The sequence below is a fragment of the Bos indicus x Bos taurus genome, chromosome 11 (genome assembly GCF_003369695.1).
Source record: "Bos indicus x Bos taurus breed Angus x Brahman F1 hybrid chromosome 11, Bos_hybrid_MaternalHap_v2.0, whole genome shotgun sequence".
NCBI classification, from domain to species: Eukaryota; Metazoa; Chordata; class Mammalia; order Artiodactyla; family Bovidae; genus Bos; species Bos indicus x Bos taurus.
This window is the reverse complement of record NC_040086.1, coordinates 96445387-96469373: the sequence shown is the minus strand read 5'-3', so window position 1 is coordinate 96469373 and position 23987 is coordinate 96445387. Positions and strand designations below refer to the sequence as shown.

The 23987-nt window shown below is 48.8% G+C and overlaps 1 long non-coding RNA gene across 1 annotated transcript; it reads right to left on the bottom strand.

The window, feature by feature from the left end:
• Positions 1–11387: 11387 nt before the first annotated feature.
• On the bottom strand, positions 11388–18047 carry LOC113901653. Its single transcript, XR_003513497.1, has 4 exons — positions 18008–18047; positions 13739–15924; positions 12344–12504; positions 11388–12100 (listed from the first exon to the last, which is right to left on the bottom strand). It is a non-coding gene; the product is annotated as an uncharacterized LOC113901653 (long non-coding RNA).
• Positions 18048–23987: the final 5940 nt, after the last annotated feature.

Here is a 23987-nt window from a genome sequence, read left to right as displayed (position 1 = left end):
CAAGTATCTAGAATTTGCCTTCTCACTAAAAGCAACACGCTGATCCCCTCAAATAACTGCCTGATGTCAGAATCGGCATCTCACAAGTGGCGTTGTCGGTTACAGGAAACTTTCACGGTGCCAGGGCCTGGGCGGCGGGCGGTGGCCTTGGCAGGACCAGGCAGGCCTGGGTTGTGCTCGGGGCCTGGGTCCGTTTCAGGGTGGCAATCCCAAAACAAGTCCTTGCCTCCTGACAGCGGGATGCCTGTCGGTCTAAGGCAGTGTCCGTGTGCGAAGGAATGTGTTAGTGTCCCGGCTTCGGATTCCTGCCAGTGGGTAAGGAACATTCCAGGGGAAGGGGCGGGGAGGTGCTCGCCAGGATTTGGAGAAGAGTCTCCGGGGCTCAGACTGTTGCTGCTAGAAGAGAGGCATCCGGAAACCGGAGCAGGAGTTGCTCTAGGGGAATAGTTTGCATTCTGTGTCTCGGATGGGAGAACTGGCGTTCAGGAGGAGTAACGCTCGAAAATGATCGCACTGCGCCTGTCTTTTGGCTGAGCTGAGTGTCTGGGGGCAGTGTCTCAGGGCCAGTTGCATGAAAGCAGGGTCTTTGGGGGAATTCTTTTTGGGTCTTGAACCTCTGTGGGTACCCAGTGGGCCAAGGATGGGTCTTTAATGACATTCCGAGTCACTTAGTGCTGGAGGGGTGAGAGGGTAGGCGGAAAGGAGGGGGAGAGAAAACGAATGCAAAAGATGTGCATGCACATGTACACAGACACAGATTGCCTTTGAAGGCAGGGAGACAAGGCCTAATTGTCCCTGGGATGTGCGTTGCGGCCAAGCTTTTTCATCGTCCCTAATGAGGCCGCAGCCTCTCCTGGTGGGAATGCTGCTCCCTGGACTCAGCTTTGATAAAGCGGATGGACCGTCTGGGTCGAGTTACCAGGTTTTCCTCTTTTCCTTTTGAACCCTGCGGTGGTTTCGCTCTTTCATGGCAGAGGAGGCCAAAGTCTCTGGCCTCTGTCTGCGGGGGACGCAGGCCATCCCACCTCCTGGGAAGGGCAGGGAGGTGGCTGGCCCTGGAGTGGGGGTGCTGGCCCAGGCCACGGGCTGTGGCCGAGGGAGGGGGCTTTCCTAGCCTCCGTGTTTAGACCTACGTGCCCGTCATGCCAGGTTCACTGGCTCCCAGTGAAAAAAACTCACCTACGATGCATCTTAGCCAACCTCAGCAGCCACGGGGGACGCTGGCGTGGGGAGTGAACCCGAGTCAGTAAGAACAGTGCCGGCAAAGATAACCCTGGTTGCTTACGGAGCGCTCAGTCCGCCGGGGACCAACCAAGCGTTTGACGAGGATGATCCTATGTGCTCCGAGTTAGGTGGCCTGCCAGTCAGAGGCAGGGTGGGACCAGACCTGTCACCCCACCGCCCAGCTCTTAATCACTGGCCTCGCTGGAAGGGTGGGAGCCTGAGCTGGTCCTCAGGCCCCCGCGACGCACCACTTCTCCAGGTGCGCAGCCCTTTCCTCGATTCTTCTTACCTGTGCCTGGGCTTTCAGTAAGACCACAGCCATAAAGTTAGCAAGACCCCAGCTCTGAGGTCCTGCTCCCCCACCCCACAGGTGTCCAGAGGTGGCCCCAGGCAGCAGCTCTGGAAGCGGGGAGCCGAGAGTCAGGCACCCTGGAGTGGGAAGGAGAGATAGAGGACCCCTAGCCCAGGGGGACTTGTCTTTGATCTCTGGTTAAAGGAAAGCACCCTCTCCAGGGGTTTCCTCCTCATCAGGGAGGGAAGCCCCCTTTCTGGCTGGCAGACAGTGAGTGGCCAGAGACTGTCCCCTCCCAGAGCCTTCCCGCGAGAGAGGTCCTGCTTTCAAAGGGACTCTGGAGAGGCTCACCTAGACTCCAGGGTTAGAACTGTCCCTGGCCTGGTGGCCTGCTGCCTTCCCCATGCTTGGATCCCAGCCACCTGCCCTTGAGGTTCTCCTGTCAGGGTGCCTCGGGCCCACTGACTTCTTGCCCTCCGCTGCTGCTGCCAGGAAGATGGGGCAGGTGTGCCCAGTCCCCCTGACCTCTGGTCAGCTGTCTGCGAGGAAGGACCTTAAGGTTCATCTAACTTGTGAAGAGAGAACCTCAGTTGGAAGCCTTGACTCACCCTGCCAGGCCCCAGCTTTGTGCCAGGCCCTGGGCTGGTGCTGGGGGCACAGTGGCCAGGGAGATGGCGGGGAAGTGGGGGGAGGTGGTTCTGATTCTGATTAGCAACGGGTTCTGGGTCACACAATCTACAGCAGATCATGGATGCCCCAGGGTTCCTGAGCAAGGGCTGGGGATAGAGCCCTCACTGTTGGGTGACAGCTCTCCTGGGGTCCCAGTGGGTCCCTAAAGGATACCGGAGTAGTGGTGGTCCTGATGCCTCCTGCCCCCACCTGGACCTGCAGTTTTTGGGCTGAGCCATGTGATGCCTCCATTAGGAGCCAGAGAATGGAGTACTCCTGCTTGAGCCTCGGGCAGGTTCTTCTTCCCATGTCCCGTCACTGACATGCGCTCTCGGACCCCTGGGTCACATCTGTGGTAAGAGGATGCAGAATGATAAAAGGAAGGGCAAGATGAGAGCAAAGGGCTTCTCCCCAACTTAAAAGAAATGTATTGATTTACTGTGTAAATATAGCTGTATTTATATTGATAGTATAGTTGATTTACTGTGTGTTAATTCTCTGGTATGCAGCACAGTGACGCAGTTGTGCATATACATACATGGTTTGCCATAGGATGTTGAATATAGTTCCTTCTGCGCTACAGGAGGACCTTGTTTCTCTATCCCATACATAATAGTTTGCATCTGTTAATCTCGCACTCCCAGTCTATCCCTCCTCCACCCCTCCTCCCTTGGCAACGACAAGCTGTTCTCTATGTCTGTGAGGCTGTTTCTGTTTCTTAGATATGTTCATTTGTGGCATATTTTAGATTCCACATATAAGTGATATCATATGGTATTTGGCTTTCTCTGTCTGATTTCACTTAGTATGAGAATCTGTAGTTCTATCCATGTTGCTACAAATGGCATTTCATTCTTGTTCTGGCTGAGTAGTATTCCATTGTGTGTATATATGTGTGTGTGTATATACATACATACACCACATCTTCTTTATCCATTCATCTGCTGATGGACATTTGGGTTGTTTGCATGTCTTAGCTATTGTAAACAGTGCTGCAATGAACACTGGGGTGTATGTATCTCTTTGAATTATATTTTTGTCTGGATATATGCCTAGGAGTGGGAGTACTGGGTACACATGGCAACTCTATTTTCAATTTTTTGAGGAATCTTCATACTGTGTTCCATAGCAGCCACACTAATTTACCCTCCCATAGCATACTAGGGTTCCCTTTTCACCATACCCTCTCCAGCATTTGTTATTTGTAGCTTTTCAAATGATAGGTATTCTGGCCAGTGTGAGGTGGTACCTTGTTGTAGTTTTGATTTACATTCCTCTGATAATTAGCAATGGTGAGTATGGCTCATGGGCTTGTTGGCCATCTGTATGTCTTCTTTAAAGAAATGTCTATTTAGGTCTTCTGCTCATTTTCTGATTAGGTTTTTTTGTTGTTACAAATATATTCAAACACGCAGACTTTTTAAAAATTATAAATATATAGAAAAATTGAGAGCAGTCCAAGGAATGCCAATATACCCCCTTCTTAGATTCAATACACATGAACATTTTACTATACTTTATCTATGTATGTGCTGTGTGCTTGGTTTCTCAGTCGTGTCTGACTCTTTGTGACCCCCATGGCCACCAGGCCAGGCCCTCCTGCTAGGCTCCTTTGTCCATGGGATTCTCCGGGCAAGAATACTGGAGTAGGTTGCCATGCCCTGCTCCAGGGGATCTTCCCAACCCAGGGATCAAACCCAGGTCTCCCACATTGCAGGCAGATTCTTTACCATCTGAGCCACCAGGGAAGCTGATGTATACACATACCTATACCTGTAATTTTTGTTACAAGTTTGAAACTAAATTCTGTGTGCCATCCCTAAATACTTCAGGGTGCTTTTTCTAAGAATAAGGACATTTTCCTCTGGAACCATAACACCATTACCATGTGAAGAAAATTAGCCGTAATTTGAGAGAGAAGAATTTTGATAATTAGTTAAAACACAAGGTCTGGTACCTCAGAAGAAAAACAAAAAGCCCAGCAGAGTGTTGTTATTTTAAAAGCTTCCCTTGGTTTCAGTCTCCATCCAGGGCAGCTGGCAGAGGAAGGGGTGGCACTCTGGTAACAAGCCCGTGAGCTCTGAGAGCAGAGCAGGGGGCACTGTGGGTACCTTCCAGGTGCTGTTGATTGACTTCACTCCTGGCTAGAGCTCATCCTGAAGCAGCCCCTTATGCCCCTGAGTACAGGGAGGGCTCTGTTCTCCCGGTTCCGTCCTTGCCCAGAGCAGGGAGGTGTGGGGGGAGAGTCAGGGTTTGCCTGGTAGGTAGACTGGAGCCATTTGAGTCTCTAAAACCTGGGCTGACTGGGGTACCCCCAAATCTCCAGCTCCCTCGGGGCCGTCAACACTGAGCTAGGATCATGGTGCCATGTGGAACCTCCTCGGACACTGAGGCCCCTTGCCCTCCCCAGCCGAGGGGGAGCATCATATACCTATACCTGTGTGAGGTTAGGAGAGCTTGGATGGCAGCTGATGGAATAGTATTCAGCCTTAAAGAGGAAGGAAATCCTGACACAGGCTACGAGCTGAAGGAACCTGGAGGTCATTAGCTCAGTGCAATTAAGCCAGTCACAAAGGGATGAGGACTGTACCGTGTCATTTATGTGAGGTGCTTGGGGCAGCCAGATTCACAAAGAGTAGAGAGGGGGTTGCAGGGGGAAGTGGGGAGCTGTTTAATAGGGACAGAATTTCTGTTTTGCAAGGTGAAAGGGGTTTTGGGGAAGGATGGAGGTGATGGTTGTATGACATGTCAAGGTACTTAATGCCACTGAATGTCACACTTAAAAATGGTTAGGATTATGGCTAGGTAAATATTATGTTGTGTATTTTACCACAATAAAATGGTGGGATTGTGGTGCCTGTGACTGGCGGCTTTGTAAGGTTCTGCGTCAGAACCATGGTGCCCCCTGTCCCCCGTGGGTGCTTGCTAGCAAAGCCCAGAACGTGATCAATCAGATAAAGTCTCAGAAAGCCAGAGATGGCTTTGGGAGCGTCAGACCAGAGACCCGTTTCTGGAAACGCTGCTGCGTTTGAAGTGAGTCCCGCCAGCCAGGAACGAAACAGAGGCATTTTGTCAGAGGAAAGAACTTGATGAAAAATTGTTTTATGAAACCCGAATTTTGGCATGTTTTCACATTTTAGTTTGTCAGAAGGCAGAGTAATAAATGTTAAGCGTGCTGTTTATTAGTACGCGCGGTTGACTTCTTTATGATGACAATTTCATTTTAAAGTTTGTCACAGAGTCCCTGCCGAACGGGGTGGCGATGCTGGGAGAGAAGGGCAGGAAGGATCGCTGCCAGTTTATCCCAGTAGAGAGCAGTTGTTATTAAAACAACAGAGGAAGAGGAAGCTGTCCAGGCCCAAAGCCCCCCTCCCAAGAGCGGGTCAGGGGGCCACTGTGGCCTGCGGGCGCCTGTCCTGGAACCCGGCCTTGACCTCCTGAGGTCTGGCTGTGGTGGGAGCCGCTCACTGCCCGGCCAGGCTTGTGGGCCTCTGGGCAGCTTCTACTGCCTTTGTTCCCCAGGCCAGCACTGGGGGTCAGAGGGGCTGGTGTGTGGTTGTACTTGCAGGGAACAGGGACAAGAGCCCATGAGGGCTGTGACACCCCTCGGCAAACCTGTCACAAGAGCTGTCCGTGGGAGGGAGCGAGGGACTGAGTGTGTGTTTTCTCTCTTCTCCCCTCCGATGCAGTGCCTGGAGAAGGGGTGGGGGTTCCAGCCCTTCGTGAGCGGAGGGCAGGGGGACCCCTGAGGAAGACTCCTGGAGCGTGTCATGCAGCTGGTCCTGCCACCAAGACTGTGGTGGGCGGCTGGTGCCTTCCTTCCCCGAAAGCCTCAGCTTCCCCATCTGTGACATGGGGGCTTCACTCTCACCCTGGGGCTGCTGTGAGTGCCCCATTTCCTGGGTGCTCTCCTGGGGCTGGATGCTCTGGAGGCCATTCCACCTGACCCTAGGGTGACTGTGTCTCATCTGATCCCCACTTTCAGATGAGGAATCTGGGATCTGAGAGAGGGAAGCCCTGTTACCCAAGCTGCCCAGCGGTCAGGGTGGGCCTGTGCTGGGGACCCCAGGCTGTCTGCTCAGAACCTGTGCAGGAAGTAGGGGGACGGCCCTGCCCCACTGGCTCAGGGTGGGCTCCTTGGGGTGACCAGACAGCTGACCTCAGGCTGGGGAGCAAAGTGCAGCTTCTGAGGATGCTGGGAGCCCCGATCTGAGAAGAACCTGGGGGTCCTGGCCCAACATGGCAACTTTCAGTCCCCAAGGGTCTCTCCCTCCTCGAGTAGGGGCCTGGGGCTCCTGGATCTATGCTCTTAGCCTAGGTCTGATCAGCTGGTGAAGGGGCTCCTGGGCCCCTCCCCACAAGTGGATGTACCAAATGATGAATCCCCGTCTCTGCTTGGGCTCTGGTGGTCTTCTGTTTGTGGCCTGCCGAGGCAAAATGGGGGCAGGCAGAGAGGCACTGGGCCTGCTGGCATCCAGAGGGCTTTCTGCACAGTTCCTGATAGGAGGGTACGGAGAGGCTGTGGCCCTGTCTGGTTTCACACAGCATTCTGGCCGAGGGCCATCTGCCAATACCTTCCTGAGGCCACTGGTGGGAGCGTGGAGGTTGGGGTTGGGTGGGACTGGGGAACAGTCTCCCACCAGGTTATGCCTGCTGCCTCCTTGGCTTCCTTTGGCGTGTGGGATGGGTACTTGGAGGAAGGAAATAGATCCCAACACCTCTTGTTTGTGACATTCTGTTTTAGCCCCAGGCCTGGCCAGTGGCTTTGAACATAAATATTGGTCAAGCCAAGGGCTTGCTTGGGATCCTTTCCCTTGATTCAGACCCTCTGGGGCCCTGAGTCACACACCCACCCCCGCCCCCGCCCCTCCATAGGAATCTCTTTTGTGAAAGCCAGGAGGGGGATTGGAGGGTACTGGCTGGTTCGGGCCGCTGGCTGTCGGCAACTCCTGCCCCGTCTGACCTGAAGCTTCTCCGGTGGGGCCTCCAGCGTGGCAGCCAGATCCTCCATAAAAGGATAAGGATCACAGTCTTCACATTTTTAAGTCGCACAAAAGCTGTATGCATAATTAATGTGCAATAAATGTGAGCGGCTGGAAATTAACTAAATGAAAAAAAAAAGGAGTATACTTAATTGTAAAAATCTCATTTTCCTTTTATTCTTTTCTTTTCTCCCTCTCTCTCCCCATTCCCCCTCCCTTTTCCAACTTGTTATATTCCCGGAGCCCTTCAGATCTTGCCGGAGATCATTTTCTGAAAGACTCGCCTCCTGACCTCTTGCCGGGAGCCGCGGACAAGATTAGTTTTAAGCCGCGGCCCAGCCGGTTACTTTCAGCAGAGGGTCCGAGAGTGTCCACGAGCGGGGTGTTATTGTGTCACACAAAGGAATGTTGTAATCATCCTCTAAGACCCTCCTTGGGGGACCACTGTGCCCTGGTTTTCAAGAGCTTTGGCAGATGCTGCTTTGAGAGTTGCCATTTGAAACTCAAGAGCACCCATCCTGGTATTTAAAATTCCTAAATGCGAATTCAGTGGTTAAAAAAGCTAAAGGACTAAATACATTTACGTAAATTCAAACCAAGTATTTTAAGCCATACTAGCTAAGGCTCCGTTTCTTCTTTTCCTTCTAATTTTTTAAAGGACAAGACCTTTTCTAGGTGATTAAATTGGGTGAAAAATTTTTTCCCAGTGGAAAAATTTATTGACACATTCTTACTGATTGTCACATCTCTTCATAAAACCTGAGAGTTTCAGCTTCAAGAAACAACCCATCCACTTGAAAGAAAAAAAAAGAATTATTATTTTTAAAGAATAAAACACTCTATTAACAGATACTTTAAAACATGATTTATTGCACACACATAACAACAACAATAACTTAAAATATCAAATCCTTGGAATAAAGCACTGCCGATCCCATCTCCCTTAAGCACCAGCTGTTCTGTTTCTGCTGTCGTCCTTGGCCCTGGTCTGTATTAGCAGATAATTCTAAAAGAGGCTGGAGAATCGAGAGAGAAACCTCAGAGGCATCTAGGTTGTTTGGGCAAGGATTGTGTTTTTAGAACATCCTACTCTATCCTGTATAGTTCGTAGCTGTTCCTTCTCAAGTCTTTTCAAATAGCAACCAACTCATATCGTCTCCTTGACTTGCTCTGTTACCAGTGAATTTATAAAAAGAAAAAGATGGTCAATAGAGTTGCTCACGTTCGCTGCCACCTCTGCTTAGGTACCGGTCCTGTTCAAGGCAAACTGCCGTCATCCAAGAGACGCCCAGGTGTCGGGGACCACAGGCGAGCTGTAAATAACCCAGTCCGTGGCTGTAGATCACCTCTGGCTGGACAGCCACGCCACCTCCACGGCCGCCCAGCTGGTAGACGCAGCCGCCTTTGGGAACAGGTGGCCCGCAGGGGCGGTGGCTGGTCTCCGCCGCAGCCTTGGAGGACCAGCCTGATTCCAGCCTCAGACAACCCACCCACCCAGTGCTCGACCAGGCCCCAGCCACAGGCTTTCACGTTAAACAGGTTCTGACACTAAAAATCAAGGTCTGCCGGCTGTTGTCATAGGAATGCAATATCCTCCGGAGGTCTCCTTATTAAAAAACCACATCTTGCGGCTGCCCAGGCTGGATCTCTATTTCATTTGTATTGATCACAGGGAAATGTCTCATTCCCTGGCTGACAAATGCAGCCAGTAGGGAGGGAGTCCGTGTTTGGTGGAAAACATTTATGTTCACAGTGATCTGGGGGATCCTGAGGCCGGAGCTGTGAGGTTTTGTGTGTGTGTGTGTGTGTCTGTGGGGAGGGGGGGGCGTCATCTCTAGTTATGCTGTGGGATTACAAACGTAGTGATAACAGGGGCTTCGGAAATTAGCCAGGGTGACCACTTCATTTTAAAGACTTTGGGTCAAGGATGGGACCTGACTTCCCCTCTTCCCGGGTAGTAGCGCTTCTAGGAGTCTGCCCTATAGATGGTACCTGCCATTGTGTGAAGGGATATTCAACACAGCACTGCTTGAGGTGCCAAGTTGGGGAAACCACCTCCACATCCATTACTGGAGATTGGGTTAAAAAAAAAAGTATGATATTAGGCAGAACCACGTTAAGCTGCCACTTCTGCTGGTCAAAAATGGTTGAATATTGATAATCTCATATGGGTCCATCTACCACCTCTACCGAATAGGATGGTGTGCACTTTTTTTAAATAAAATTTTTTTATTGAAGTATAGTTAATTTACAATGTTATGTTAGCTTCAGGTGTACAGCAAAGTAATTCTGTTATACATATATGTGTGTGTGTGTATATTCTTTTCAGATTCTTGTCCACTATAGGCTATTACAAGATACTGAATATAGTTCTCTGTGTTATAACAGGCAGTCTTAAAAAGGATAAGATGGAGGACCCTCCAAGATGTATTAGAAAATGGAAAAAAGCAAGCTGCAGAATTGTGTACTGGTATGCTCTGTATATATGTTTTTTTTTTTTTGAAAGGGAAATATATGCATAACTGTTGGAATAAGCCTCGACTCTGGAAGGAAACACTAGAAATGGTCCAAAGAGACTGCTTTGGGGGCGGGACCGAGGAAGGCTGAGACCGAGGTTGACTTTCCTCTTTACAGCTTCTCTATTTTCCTAATTTTGTACGTGTGTGTGTGTGTAGGGTGAATACAAAATCATTAAAATTTGAAACAAAGATCAGAATGTCAGGGAAGCCATCATTATATTAGAGGTTAAGTGCTCAGACTGTGGTCTGGGAATTCTGGGCTTCAAGCTACTTGTCTCACTGAGGAGCCTCAGTTTCCTCATCTGTCGAGTGGGGGTAATAACAGTGTTTACTTCACAAAGGGGAACTGAAGATTTCCTTGAGATGTGAAAGGGACAGGGTCAGCCCAGCGGCACAGGGAATTCAGTGAATGTTAGATGTTATTATAGATGATACATAAATCATAACACACAAATCCTTACAATGTCTTACTTGGCATTTTTGTTTTCTTGAAAGAGAATTTTTAACTTGTCATGTATGTTTGGAGCCGGGAACTGAGACCCCCAAATAGTACGTGGAACTCTGTCTAGGGGGCCACTTCACTGACGCTGAGCATGCAGGGTGGCTCTGGTGCCTTTTCTTTTTTTCTGAACCTGTAAATGGTCTTCTGCATCTCTGTGTACACAGGCAGGTGAACTAATAGAATTAGGCTTATTGGTTTAATTCCTCTGGGTCCTCTTGGCAAGGGGAGAGCAGCTGGATGAATATTTTAATTAAGCTCTGACACCCAGAAGTCAAAGTCCCCGAGCGGTCCCCAGTGGGCAAGGTCTTGCAGTTTGGGGTTTAATCAAGTTTGGTTTCGGAGTTCAAATTTCTTCCTGGACAGAAATGTGTCATTAGGCGTCCAAGATTTCGACTGGAAAAAAAATACAACTTGACTGTATTTTCTCTAGAGAATGACACTGCGATTCGATTAGCTCCTTTTCCTTGACATTTTGCCCGCTTTATTAACTTCTGCTTTGCTTTTAAGCAGGCAACTACTGTTTTACTTCCCTGAAGAAGCTCATGATATTATAATTCAAGTGTCAGGACAGATTAGGTTAAATGAACTGTGTAATTCCCGAAGGAAAACAAACTTCAAAACGGACACGGTTCGCCTTGTAACATGTCATGGATTGCATTAGCGTTGAACGGGCGATTCCATCACCCAAATGTGCTAAAGTTGGCTCAAATGTTCCCCACTCTGCAAGGTGAGAAATTACTTAGCTAACAAAACATTTCGTTTTCCTCTCTTTGCATTCTTTCTTTATGAGATCCTGAATGTGACATTTTCACCAAAAAATCTCTGCGCTTATTTGTGAAAAATGTATATTAAAACCAAAACCCATCAAATGGAAAGAAATCACAGATGGTTTTATTCACAAGCAGTAGAATTAATGGCCTCTCTTCTCTTTATAAATATTAGAAGCAGATGAGTTCATTACGATTTCACCCTAATAAAGAAAACCTGCTTGATTTTGACAAGACATTGACTTATCTAAAACATCTCCTAAATAACAAAGCTACTTCCCGCCCGTAAAACACCAGCTCGCAAACACCAGCTTTACCTGGACTGCTTCTAAATTAATGAAAAACACTCGAATCCAAAGAGCGCAGAAAAAGGGATTGAGGGGGCGGGGGAGACGGGGGGAGTGGTGGTGCGTGGAGAGATGGAATTCAAGATTTTTTTTTTTTTTGGGAAAATGTGACTGATTTTTGCAAAGAGCGAGTTTTGAAATGTTTACTCTGTGGTGGTTTGAAATTTTTACATCTTTCAACAAAGCGCGCGCGGAGAAGTGAAACCATCTGAAAGGGCTTTTGAAAAGAGCGACTCAGCACAAGTTGGAGGAGGCTGCGGTTCCTTTATCTTGGGCGATCTGTGCCCATCCTGCGGGAGGCGGGAGGGAGGACCAGCCCTTTCCCCACTTCGCTCCGTGCCTCCCTGCTCCGGGCTCCTAGGCATGGCTTCAAAGCACTGTTGGCGGAGCGTCCCGGGAGGGAATCGGGAATCGGACACCTCCGCGCCGGGAAGCCGGGCGGCCGGCCGGCGCGGTCCTCTCCCCCAGCTCGGCTCTGCCTGATGTGGTCATCTTGTTAGTCATGGCAAGCTCGGGGTCCCTCTGTTTGTGCCTCTTTCAGCACTTATTAAGCGAAAAGTGGGAGGCTTTACACGAAACTGCAAAAGATGTTTTTTTTCCTCCCCAGGGCCAGGGCCGTCGGGGCCACGGCTTATCCATCATTGCAAAGATCTCTCTGAGGCATGGAGCGGAGGCAGCCCTGCCCAGAGGGGTTGGAAAATGAGCGGCATATGGGGCCCTCAGTCCCAGGACCTTCTTGGCTTGGCTCCCGGGGAAGGGCGTGGGCTTCTTGGTCTGGAAACCGCCCAGGGAAGGCCTCTGGGGAGGCAAAGGCACACGGCTTCAGAAAAATGGTACATCTCTGTGGCTTTGGTGACCAGGTCTGCCTTTCCGGGCTCTTCGGATTCCCCCATTTTCCCCCAGCCCCGAGACCAACTTTGGGGAGAGGGGAAGCTCACACCTCAGAGATCCAGACACCTGCCGCGGTGCTGGGGAGGGGATGCTAGTGAAGGTGGGAATGGTGTTTCTAAGCAGCCCTGGAAGGTGAGCAAATTCCGGTACCTCTGTATGGTCTCAGGAACCTGCATCCTTGCTCCTCTGCATTCCCTTCCTCCGAGTGACGAGGGGCTGTGAACTCTCCGACCTGCCCAGGTGGAATTCTGAGATCGTCAGAAGTCCCTCCTTTGAGCCTCAGTTCCATGAGTATCAAACTGCTGGGGAGACTTTGGGGGTGGGGGAAGCAACAAGTTTGAGCCAAGAACCCATGATTGAAATTCTCCACCAATAAATTCCTCCCAGCTGAGCCCCAAGGGTCTGTAGTTGGTTCAGCAAGCTGGGGCGGCAGGAAGCGGGTGGGGGTCTGCCAACTTCAAACAGGACCTGGGGTGGCGGTGGGGGTAGGGGGGAGATGGTGCTGAGCAGGGAGGCCACCGACAGAGGGCTCGGAGCTAATTAAAGAGACTGCGTGGGGGCACCTATAAACTCGACCCTCTCCCTATTCAAGTGCCAGCCACTCAAGTTCTATGCAAGGATGTGCCCCTCACTTAGGGTGAGCCCGGAAAGGGAACAGACTTGAGTCACACATTGGACAGACATTTGCAACCCCCTGGAAGACCCCAGCGTGGGCTGCTTTGCCTCCCCACCAAAAGCCTCTTTGGACATTGAAGATCTATTATTTATCAGGCACTGGGCTGGGCCCAGCGTGTGTGCATGCTAAGTTGCTTTAGTCGTGTCTTTGTGACCCCCTGGACTGTAGCCTGCCAGGCTCCTCTGTCCATGGGATTCTCCAGGAAAGAATACTGGAATGAGTTGCCATGCCCTCCTCCAGGGGATCTTCCCAACTCAGGGATCCAACCTGCAGCTCTTCCATCTCTTGCATCTCCTGCTTTGGCAGGCAGATTCTTTATCACTAGCGCCACCTAGGAAGCCCAACTCTCCCATTTTACAGATGAGGAGAGTAAGGCTCCTAGAGGCAAAGGCTAAAGGCTCACCAGCTCAAGGGTATTTGGCTGGCGGGTGGGAGAGACTGGGTTGGAGCCAGGATCCTCAGACTTATGACACTGGCTTGGGCCGGGGACTAGCAAAGGACAGGTCATCGCTGCTTACAGCCTGCCGTCACCTTGGCCCTGCCCCCTCACACTGTCCTTGACATTCAATCAGGTGCCGATGATGTCTGGCCCAGCAGTTAGGGCTGGGCCTCCCCAGCTTCCCCACGACAAATGGTTCTCATTTGAAAGGGAGGTTATAAAAACACATGCCCAAAGACACTGTCAGGGAACTGAGGATTAATCTCATTTCAGTCAAAGACCATTCCAAATATTTGGGGGGTGAGTAGATGGGGGTGGGTAGCAGCCCTTGTCTGGGAAGGAAGTCAGGGCTTGAGGGTGCCCGTCAGGTCAGGGCCAGTGTGGAGGCACGTTGTGATGTGGACTGGGGAGGTCAGAGGTCATCACCTACCTGGTGAGGTAGAGCCTGACTGGAGGCATTGCTCTGCTGCACAAAGTCCCTGAGGCCGGCTTTATGGGAGGAGGCCGGCTCCATCATGAACGCTCACACTGCGTCTGGTATCTCGGTTATGTTTCAGGGAGATTTAAGTTGACAAAAGAAAGGGAAGGATTAGATGCCGGAGACATTTTCATTTTCTGGATGGTGTCAGAGCTGTGTGTTTTTGCCTGGTGATTCAACCAGAGAGGGCCCTGAAGACCAACCAGGAGGAGTGGGGGGCCCTGCCTCCCAGCCCCCTGCCCACATGCCCGTGTGGGCTGCACAGCGAGCCCCCCATCTGAGCCAGGGAAGTGAGGGATCATCAGCCATGCTCTAAGCCAGCTGGGGGACCTGGTTCCTAATAGACAACCCCATGGGGTTCTGGGGCTCTGGAATGAGCTGTGAACTCGGTGCCTCTGCAGAGCCTTCCTAACCACCCCAGTGGCTCCACTGCCTGAAAGCTCAGGGGGTGCCAAGTGGCTGCTGCAATCTGGCCTGTTCAGTGACCCGGGAGGTAAAGACTTTTATTATCTCCATTTTGCGGCTGGGGAAACTGAGGCTCAGAAAGACGCAGGTGGTTTGTCTAAAGCCCGGACGATAGAGACCCATCTCTAACTTTCTCAGCAACTTCCACAGTAGGGACTGTTGTCTTTCCCAATTTATGTGTGGAAGTCGAGGCTCAGAGTTTGGTCTCTAGGATGTGGTCCAAGCTACTGGGGGAGGGCGAAGCCGAAGGCTTTGGGTCCCTCCAGCTGATCCGGATTCCGAGCTTGGCGAGCGGGGCTGGTTATTCCCTTGCGGCGGTCGAGAGCCCACGCGGGCCGCCCTCCGCAAACCTGCGGGGAGCGGCTGGGGTGGGACCTCCGAGAGGCGCGGAGGGGCTCGCGCGGCGGGCTGGCCTCCATCCAAACAAATGTCCGCAGTGCGGAGGCGATGGATTCGTTTTCCGAACTGTCAGAGGGGTTCTCGGAGCTCTGCTTTCTTTTCCGAACGGTGGGTGAGCCGCCAGCACGCAGAGCCGGGGCCCCCGCAGAGCCCAGCGAGGGCCGGCGCCGGGCCGGGCGCGGCAGAGCGCCCTCGCGTGGCCGGACTGGGGCGCGCGAGCCCGCGTCCCAGGCTGCGGGCGGAGAGGGGCCTCGTGCTCTGCACCAGCCGGAAAGGGAGGTCTAGGACGCGATAAGCCCTGTTTTTACAGAGGGGAAAACAGGCAGAAGATAGGGGCAAGAGACCTCCCAGGTTCCCCCGACTGGGAAATGGAATTCAAAGTGGGGGAGTGCCTCCCTGCGAAAGGCCTGCTCCCTGGAAGCAACCAAAGGCTGTTGCCGCCCCTCCGAGGGGTGGAGTACTGGGGGGCCCACCGCGGCCCTCTACCTGAGCGGGAAGCGCTGATGGGTGAGGTGGTGCTGGAAGCAAATTCCAAATACGGAGCTCTTGGAAATTTTCTGGCAAAATCCAGCCAGGGAATACTGATGGGGCACCCAGGCCAGGGGCCCCCACACTGGGTGGATAGGTCTGGGGTGGGCTGGGGTCTCCTAAGAGTGCCTCTCCCCCTTCCTGCGTATCCTAAATGGGCCTTCCTTGGCCTCCTTGGAGCCCAGTACCTTCTGTGGCTGGTAGCCAGCATTAGGCCACACTGTGTGCCAAGCATCTTAAGGGTCTCACTTCAGATCCTCCCCTGGAAAGCCCTGGTGATTGCTGGCTGTTTTCTCAGGGCCCCAGGCTTGTGTTCAGAGCTGGGTGCTGAGCTGGGGCCATCGAACCTCAGGAGTCATCCCCAAACGGGACAGGACACCCAGAGCATGGAATCCCGGCTGCCTTCAGGCTCAGCATGGGCTCTGGGAGTACTCTGGTTGGACACCCTGAGCTCCCTCTGGTTGACCCATCCTTCTGCAGCCTGGTTTCTGCATAGGCATAACCTATGAAGGTAGAAAGAGTCTGAGCCCATGGACTGTGGTGTAACACACAAAGCAGATTGCTGTGGTCCTCCGTAAACGTGTGCGGGGGCTGTGTGACCAAATGCAAACCCCCCTCCATTTGTTTGCCCCTTACTTGGAACATCCTTCATCCCAGTCCATCCCCTTCAGAGCTCAGTACCCACCTTGTCTCTTCCAAAACCTTTCTTCTACTGTCTTCCAGGACTCCTCTCCAAGGGATGGGGACTAGTTGGAAACAAAAGTCATTTTTAAAGGATTAGAGAGGATGGGCAAAGATTCTTAAGGTGCAGAAAGGAAAAGATTGATAATTGGACTATATTAATAACTTCAAAAATTAAATATTGAGTTTTTTTTTTTACTGAGGTTGCTATTGTTGTTCAGTCACTCAGTCGTGTCTGACTCTTTGCGACCCCATGGACTGCAGCACGCCAGCTGCATGACCAGCTCCCAGAGCTTGCTCAAACTCATATCCATTGAGTCGGTGATGCCATCCAACCATCTCATCCTCTGTCATCCCCTTCTCCTCCCGCCTTCAAGCTTTCCCAGCATCAGGGTCTTTTCGAATGAATCAGCTTTTTGCATCAGGTGGCCAAAGTGTCAGAGTTTCCTTTATGATTGACTGGTTTGATCTTGTTGCAGTCCAAGGGACTCTCAAGATCTTCTCCAACACCACAGTTGAAAAGCATCCATTCTTTAGCCCTCAGCCTTCTTTATGGTCCAACTCTCACATCCATACATGACTACTGGAAAAACCATAGCTTTGTCTATATGGACCTTTGTTGGCAGAGTAATGCATCTGTTTTTTAATATGCTGTCTAGGTTTGTCATAGCTTTTCTTCCAAGGAGCAAGTGTCGTTTAATTTCATGGCTGCAGTCACTGTCCACAGTGATTTTGGAGCCCAAGAAAGTAAAACCTGTCACTGTTTTCATTGTTTCCCCATCTATGCCACAATCTTAGTTTTTTGAATGTTGAGTTTTAAGGCAGCTTTTTCACTGTCCTCTCTCACCTTCATCAAGGGTGGTGTCACTTGCATATGTGAGGTTATTGATATTTCTCCCTGCAGTCTTGATTCCAGCTTGTGCTTCATCTAGTCTGGCATTTTGCATGATGTACTCTGCATATGATAAATAAGCAGGGTGACAATATACAGCCTTGATACACACCTTTCCTAGTTTTGAACCTGTCCATTGTTTCATGTCCAGTTCTAAGTGTTGCTTCTTGACCTGCATACAGGTTTCTCAGGAGGCAGGTGAGGTGATCTACTCTTTCCATCTCTTGAATTTTTCACAGTATGTTGTGATCCACATAGTCAAAGGCTTTAGCATAGTCAATGAACCAGAAGTAGATGTTTTTCTGGAATTCTCTTGCTTTTTCTATGATCCAACGGATGTTGGCAATTTGATCTCTGGTTCCTCTGCCTTTTCTACATCCAGCTTGTACATCTGGAAGTTCTTGGTTCACATACTATTGAAGCCTAGGTTGAAGGATTTTGAATATTACCTTGATAGCACGTGAAATGAGGGCAATTTTGTGGTAGTTTCAACATTCTTTGGCATTACCTTTCTTTGGGATTGGAATGAAAACTGACCTTTTCCAGTCCTGTGGCCACTGCTGAGTTTTCCAAATTTGCTGGTATGTTGAGTGCAGCATTTTAACAGCATCATCTTTTAGTATTTGAAATAGCTCAGCTGGAATTCCTTCACCCCCACTAGCTTTGTTCATAGTGATGCTTCCTAAGGCCCACTTGACTTCACACTCCAAGATGTCTAGCTCTAAGTGAGTGATCACACCATTGTGGTTATCTGGGTTATTAAGATCTTTTCTGTATAGTTCTTCTGTGTATTCTTGCCACCTCTTCTTAATATCTTCTGCTTTGGTTAGGTCCATGTTGTTTCTGTCCTTTATTCTGCCCATCTTTGCATGAAGTGTTCCATTGGTATCTCTAATTTTTTAAAGAGATCTCTATTTCCTTTCTATTATTTTCCTCTATTTCTTTGCATTGTTCACTTAGAAGGGTTTCTTATCTCTCTCTGCTATTCTTGGGAACTCTGCATTCAGATGGGTATAGCTTTCCTTTTCTCCTTTGGCTTTCGCTTCTCTTCTTTTCTCATCTATTTGTAAGGCCTCCTCAGATATCCACTTTTCCTTTTTGCATTTCTTTTTCTTGGGGATGGTTTTGATGACCACCTCCTATACAGTGTCACGAACCTCCATCCATAGTTCTTCAGGCACTCTATCAGACCTAATCCCTTGAATCTATTTGTCACTTCCACTGTACCATAATAAGGGATTTGATTTAGGTCATACCTGAATGGCCTGGTGGTTTTCCCTACATTCTTCAACTTAAGTCTGAATTTTGTAATAAGGAGTTCATGATCTGAGCCACAGTCAGCTCCCAGTCTTGTTTTTGCAGACTGTATAGAGCGTCTCCATCTTCAGCTGCAAAGAATAAAATCAATCTGATTTCAGTAATTGACATATATTAATTTCAGGTGTACAATATAACAATTCAATATTTGTATATGTTGCAAAATGACCATAACAAATCTGTTTAACATCTGTTTTTATATATCCTATGGTGCATGCATGCTCAGTCATACCTAACTCTTGTTGCCCCGTGGACTGTAGCCCACCAGGCTCCTCTGTCCCTGGGATTTTTCAGGCAAGAGTACTAGAATGGGTTGCCATTTCCTCCTTCAGGGGATCTTCCCAAATCTGGGATCGAGCCCACGTCTCCTGTGCTTCCTGCTTTGCAGGCGGATTCTTCACCACTGTGCCACCTGGGAAGTCATCTGTCATCATACAGTTAAACTTTTTTTCTCATAATGAGAACTTTTATGATCTACTCTTTTAACACCTTTCAGATGTGCAATACAGTATTAATAACTGCAGTTACCATGCTGTTCTTTACATCCCTAGAACTTATAACTGGAAGTTTGTATCCCTTGACCCCCTTCACCCATTTTGCCCATCCCCCACCCCCGTCTCTGGCAATTACCGTTCTCTATAATATGCACTAGGTTCATTGTCGTGGTGGTGGTGTTATTTACTTATTTATCAATAATACACTGCAAAGTGCTTACAAATCAGAGAATGTATTAAAGAAATTAGCTCCGTGTCCCCATTTTATTGATTTTTAAAATTAATTAATTGGCTTTTTGACTGGTGGGTCTTCACTGCTGCACACAGGCTTTTACTAGTGGCGAGAGGGGACTACTCTGTTGTTGTGCACGGGCTTCTCATTTTGGTGGCTTCTCGCTGCGGAGCACGGGCTCTAGACACACAGGCTTCAGTCGTTGCAGTGTGTGGGCTCAGTAGTTGTGGTGCATGGGCTTAGTTGCTCTGTGGCATATGGGATCTTCCTGGACCGGGAATTGATCTGGTGTCCCTTGCCTTTCAAGGCAGATTCTTAACCACTGGACCACCAGGAAGCCCTTTGTGTTCCCGTTTTAAACCCACCGTTTATCAGTTAATGTCCTTAGGCAATCACTTTAACCTGTTTGAAGACTTGGTTTCTTCATCTGTAAAATGATGGTGATGGCTGCCCTTTTTATCTTTTTTTTAATTGAAGTACAGTGGATTTACAATATGACATTAGCTTCAGGTGTATAACAGTGATTCAATGTTTTTACAGATTATTCTCAGTTAATGTTATTGCAATATAATGGCAGAATGCCCCTGTACTGTGTATCCTTGTTTATTTTATCCAAATATCCTTATTGTTTTATAGTCTGCAAATATCCTTATTTATTTTATCCAAAGTAGTCTGTGTCTCTTAATTCCATAACCTATCTCACCCCTCTCCATTTCCTTCTCCACACTGGTGACACCAGTTTGTTCTCTATAAGTCTGTTTCTGTTTTGTTATATCCATTTCTTTGCTTTATTTTTTAGATTACACATACAAATGATAACATAGAGTATCTGTATTTCTTATCTGATTTATTTCGCTAAGCATAATACTCTTTAGGCCCATCCATATTGTAGCAAATGGCAGACTTGCATTCTTTTTAACGGCAGAGTAATATTCCATTATATATGTATACACACACACGCACATATACTACATCTTCTTTATCCATTAATCGGTTGTTGGGCACTTAGGTTGCTTCCATATCTTGGCTATTATAAATAATGCTGCTATAAACACTGGGATGAAATTATCTTTTGAATTAGGTTTTTCATTTTCTTCAGGTGATTACCCAGCAGTGGAATAGCTGGATCATACGGAAGCTCTATTTTTTAGTTTTCAAAGGAAACTTTATACTGTTTTCCACAGTGGTTGCGTCAGTCTATAATCCCACCAACAGTGGGATTTCTCCACATCCTCAGCAACATTTGTTATTTGTAGACTTTTTGATGATAGCCATTTTGACAGGTGTGAGGTGACATCTTGTGGTTTTGATTTGCATTTCCTTCATGATTATGATGTTGCTCAACATCATGTCTGTTGGCCATGTGGATGTCTTCTTTGGAAAAAATTTCAGGTCTTCTGCCCATGTTTTGATTGGGTTGTTTGTTTTTTGTTATTAAGTTGTATGAACGGTTCATGTATGTTGGATATTAATCCCTTGTCAGTCATATCATTTGCAAATATTTTCTCCCATTCTGCAGATTGCCTTTTCATTTTGTTGATGGTTTTATTTGCCGTGCAAAAGCTTTTCAGTTTAATTAGGTCCCATTTGTTTATTTTTTACTTTTTTTTTAACCTTAGGTCAAAAAAATATTGCTATGATTTATGTCAAAGAATGTTCTGACTAGGTTCTCTTTTAGGAATTTTATGGTTTCAGATCTTACTTTTAGATCTCTTTTAGATTACTTTTAGTAAACTTGAGTTTACTTTTGTATATGATATGAGGAAATACTCTTTTAGATTTTAGATCTTTAGATTTTAGATCTTTAGATTTTAGATCTTTAGATTTTAGATCTCCTTTTAGATCTAAAAGGAAATCTCTTTTAGATTACTTTTAGTAAACTTGAGTTTACTTTTGTATATGATATGAGGAAATACTCTAATTTCATTCTTTTGCATATAGCTGTCCAGTTTTCTCAGCACCACTTACTGAAGAAACTGTCTTTTCTCCATTGTATATTCTTATCTCCTTTGTTGTAGGTTAATTGACCATAAGTGTGTGGGTTTATTAATGGGCTGTCTGTTCCATGGATCTGTCTGTCTGTTTTTGTGCCAATTCCATACTGATTTGGTTAATAAAACTTTAAAATATATCAATAGTTTGACATCAGGGAGCACGATGCCTCCAACTTTGTTCTTTTTTCTCAAGGATGCTTTGGCTATTTGGTATCTTTTGTGGTTCCATACAAATTTTAGGATTATTCTCTTTCTGTGAAAATGCCCTTGGAATTTTGATAGGGATTGTATTGAATCTGTAGATTGCTTTAGAGAATATGGGCATTTTAGGACTATTAATCCTATTAATTCATGAATATGGGGTATTTTTCCATTTATTTGTGTCTTCAATTTCTTTCTCCAGTGTCTTGCAGTTTTCAATATACAGTCCTTTCACCTCCTTGGTTAAAATTTATTCCTAGATGTTTTATTGTCTTTGATGTAATTATAGGCTGAATTGTTTTCTTAATTTCCCTTTCTGATAATTAATTATTAGTGTACTAAAACAACTGATTTTTGTATCCTGCAACTATGATCTGGGCATAAGAAGGTTTAAAAACTCTTCAGTTGATTCTAATGAGCAATCAAGGTTGCAAACCCTTCAACTCCCTCCAGAGAAGGATAAGAGGGTTATAGAGGGATTGATGTACCTTGGGGGTTCCAGCCTGTGCCAACTTCTGCCTGTGTGTCCTCCCCCATCAGGGGATTCAGATCTTCAGTGTCTAAGACCTATGCCCCTGAACCACCTTTCCTGAGATCTGTGTCTCTAGTTGCATTTACCTGGCCCAAGGTGTGGGGAGAAGAGACGTGTCTAGCCCAGCTATTGTTTTGGTGGTAAAAGGGTGAAATAGTGAAGGGACAGTGACAGGATGGCAGTGACCCAGCCAGGGCAGGGTGGGAGGGTGGGAGAGAGATGAACGAGCAAAGCCAGAAAACCGCCTCCCCGCGCCATCTTGCATCTGTAGCACTGGCTGTCTTTCTCTCTGGCCTGGTGTTCGCCAAGCCCCTCCTAGTTTTAGTGCTGGGTCCTGTGATCCACCAGTCTCCCTGTCTCTTTCTCTGACACCCCCCTGAGTTGGGCTCAAGGGAGAGAAACAGCAGCCCATGTCAGTCCACCTTCCTGTCTCAACCCCACCACCATCATTGATTGTGTTAGGTGCTGTAGCTTCAGAAACGAGCCAGGTGAGGGCCCAGCTCTCACCCTTGTCTCTGGTGTCTTTGAAGCCAGCATAGAAAGCCTGTGGAAGCCCAGTGCTGTTCATCATGGTCCCTGGGGCGGTCACAAGCCTCCCAGCAAGTGCCACTGGGGCCCATTCTTCTTGGGCTCCTCATCAATTGAGTTCGGTCCACCTGTCTCTGCACCCATTTCAGGAAACTCATTCAAAGAGCATTTGCCCATGCCTGCTATTCCTCTGGGCTTGTACTAGGTGCTCTGAGTATGTGTACCCAGGGAGGAAGTGTAATAAATGAGACATATACCCCTTCCTCCAGGAGTAGATAACCCAATAAGAGGATCAAATGGCTCCAATACCACCAATAGATCAATGGCTTTTAAACGAAAGGTGTTCAGTGGTTTGAAGGGAGTCAAGAAAGGACATCACAGAGGAGATATATGAGCAAGTCTTGAAGGATGAACAGAGTTTACCAGGCAGAAGAAAATGTGGGAAAAGCATTCTGGGCAGAGGGGAATAGGATATGCAAAGGCAAGAAAGGAGAGCTTATGGTTGAAGAAAGTGAAAGCGAAGTCACTCAGTTGTGTCTGACTCTTTGTGACCCCATGGATCGTAGCCATGGAATTTTCCAGTCAAGAGTACTGGAGTGGGTTGACCATTTCCTTCTCCAGGGGATCTTCCTGACTGAGGGATCAAACCTGGGTCTCCTGCATTGCAGGCTTTACCTCTGAGCCACCAGGAAGGGTTGAGGAAGTGTGAATAATTCAGCAGGGGTATTAGCGGCAGGTGAGGCTGGGATGGGAGGTGGGGGCAGACCTAGAACAGTGGGGTATGGAGACCTGGGGGCTCAGATTTCATTCTCAGGGTGAGGGATGAAGCACAGGAAGTGGGGGAGTACTATTGGATCTTGGCCGTGAGGACAATGGAAGAGATGGCAAGACAGGGGAGGCAGTGGGGGGAATAGTTAAGGGGTCGATGTTGTCATCCAGGCCAAAGGTGTTGAGGCTGGAACTTAAAAAGGAGCAGCAAGAAAAATAGGGGCTGAGTTTGAAAGCAAGTTTAGATGCGAGAACTGCCCAGCTGGAAATGGGGTGATCACAGGCAGCTCCAGGTGGGGGCGTGGGTGGCTCTGGTGAGAGATGGTAGGGCTGCTCCAGAGATGGGGACGTTAGCAGAAGGCAGGCAGTGTGGGGCCTGGGGGCAGGTGGCACACTCGGCTCGGGATGTGCTGAGATTAAGGTGAAATGTCCACGTGGAGACTGTTGCTGCGGCCGTGCGGCTGGAGCTCAAGCAGACTGGCCATGACAGACCTAAGCATAAAGACCCACTGGCTCCCAGCTGCCAGGAGTGGGGAGCAGCGGGAAGAGGTGAAGTTGGGCTCAGGGAGCATCCTGGGTTTTAGCAACAAGCCAGTTAGTGCGGGGAGTAGGACAGACATGGCTGGGATGTGTGTGTGTGGGGGCGTGCGTGCAGTGGGATGGGCTAGACCATCAGCACCACAAGACAGGGAGGTCTGTGGTGCCAGTCACTGCTGAGCCCGCAGTGCCCGGCTTGGGGCCTGCACGTGGATATATAACACGGCTTGGACAGCTGGGCGGATGTGTGGATGGATGAATGGTGCTCCACCCCCTTCACTGGCCTCCCTCCTTGTCCGAGTGGTGGAGGGCTCCACCATCACCTGGGGAGGTGTGCCACCCCTCTGCCTACTCTTCCCTTCTCTGTAGCAGATGCTTCTCAAGGGTCTAAACCTACACCTGTTCCAGGCGCTTTGAGGTCGCACAGCCCCCCTCCCACCAGGGCCAGAGCAGCCAGGAGCAGAAGGGGTCACCTGACCCAGGCAGCCAATCACAGTCTGTCCTGGGACTCTTGTCTCTGGGTCTGCTGAACTGAGAATGTGGAAACATGGAGGGTCATGTGAGCATGCATGTGCCAAGTGTGCTGGTGCACAGAGCAGGTGAGGGGGAGGGCCGGGGTGTGAGAGGACGAGA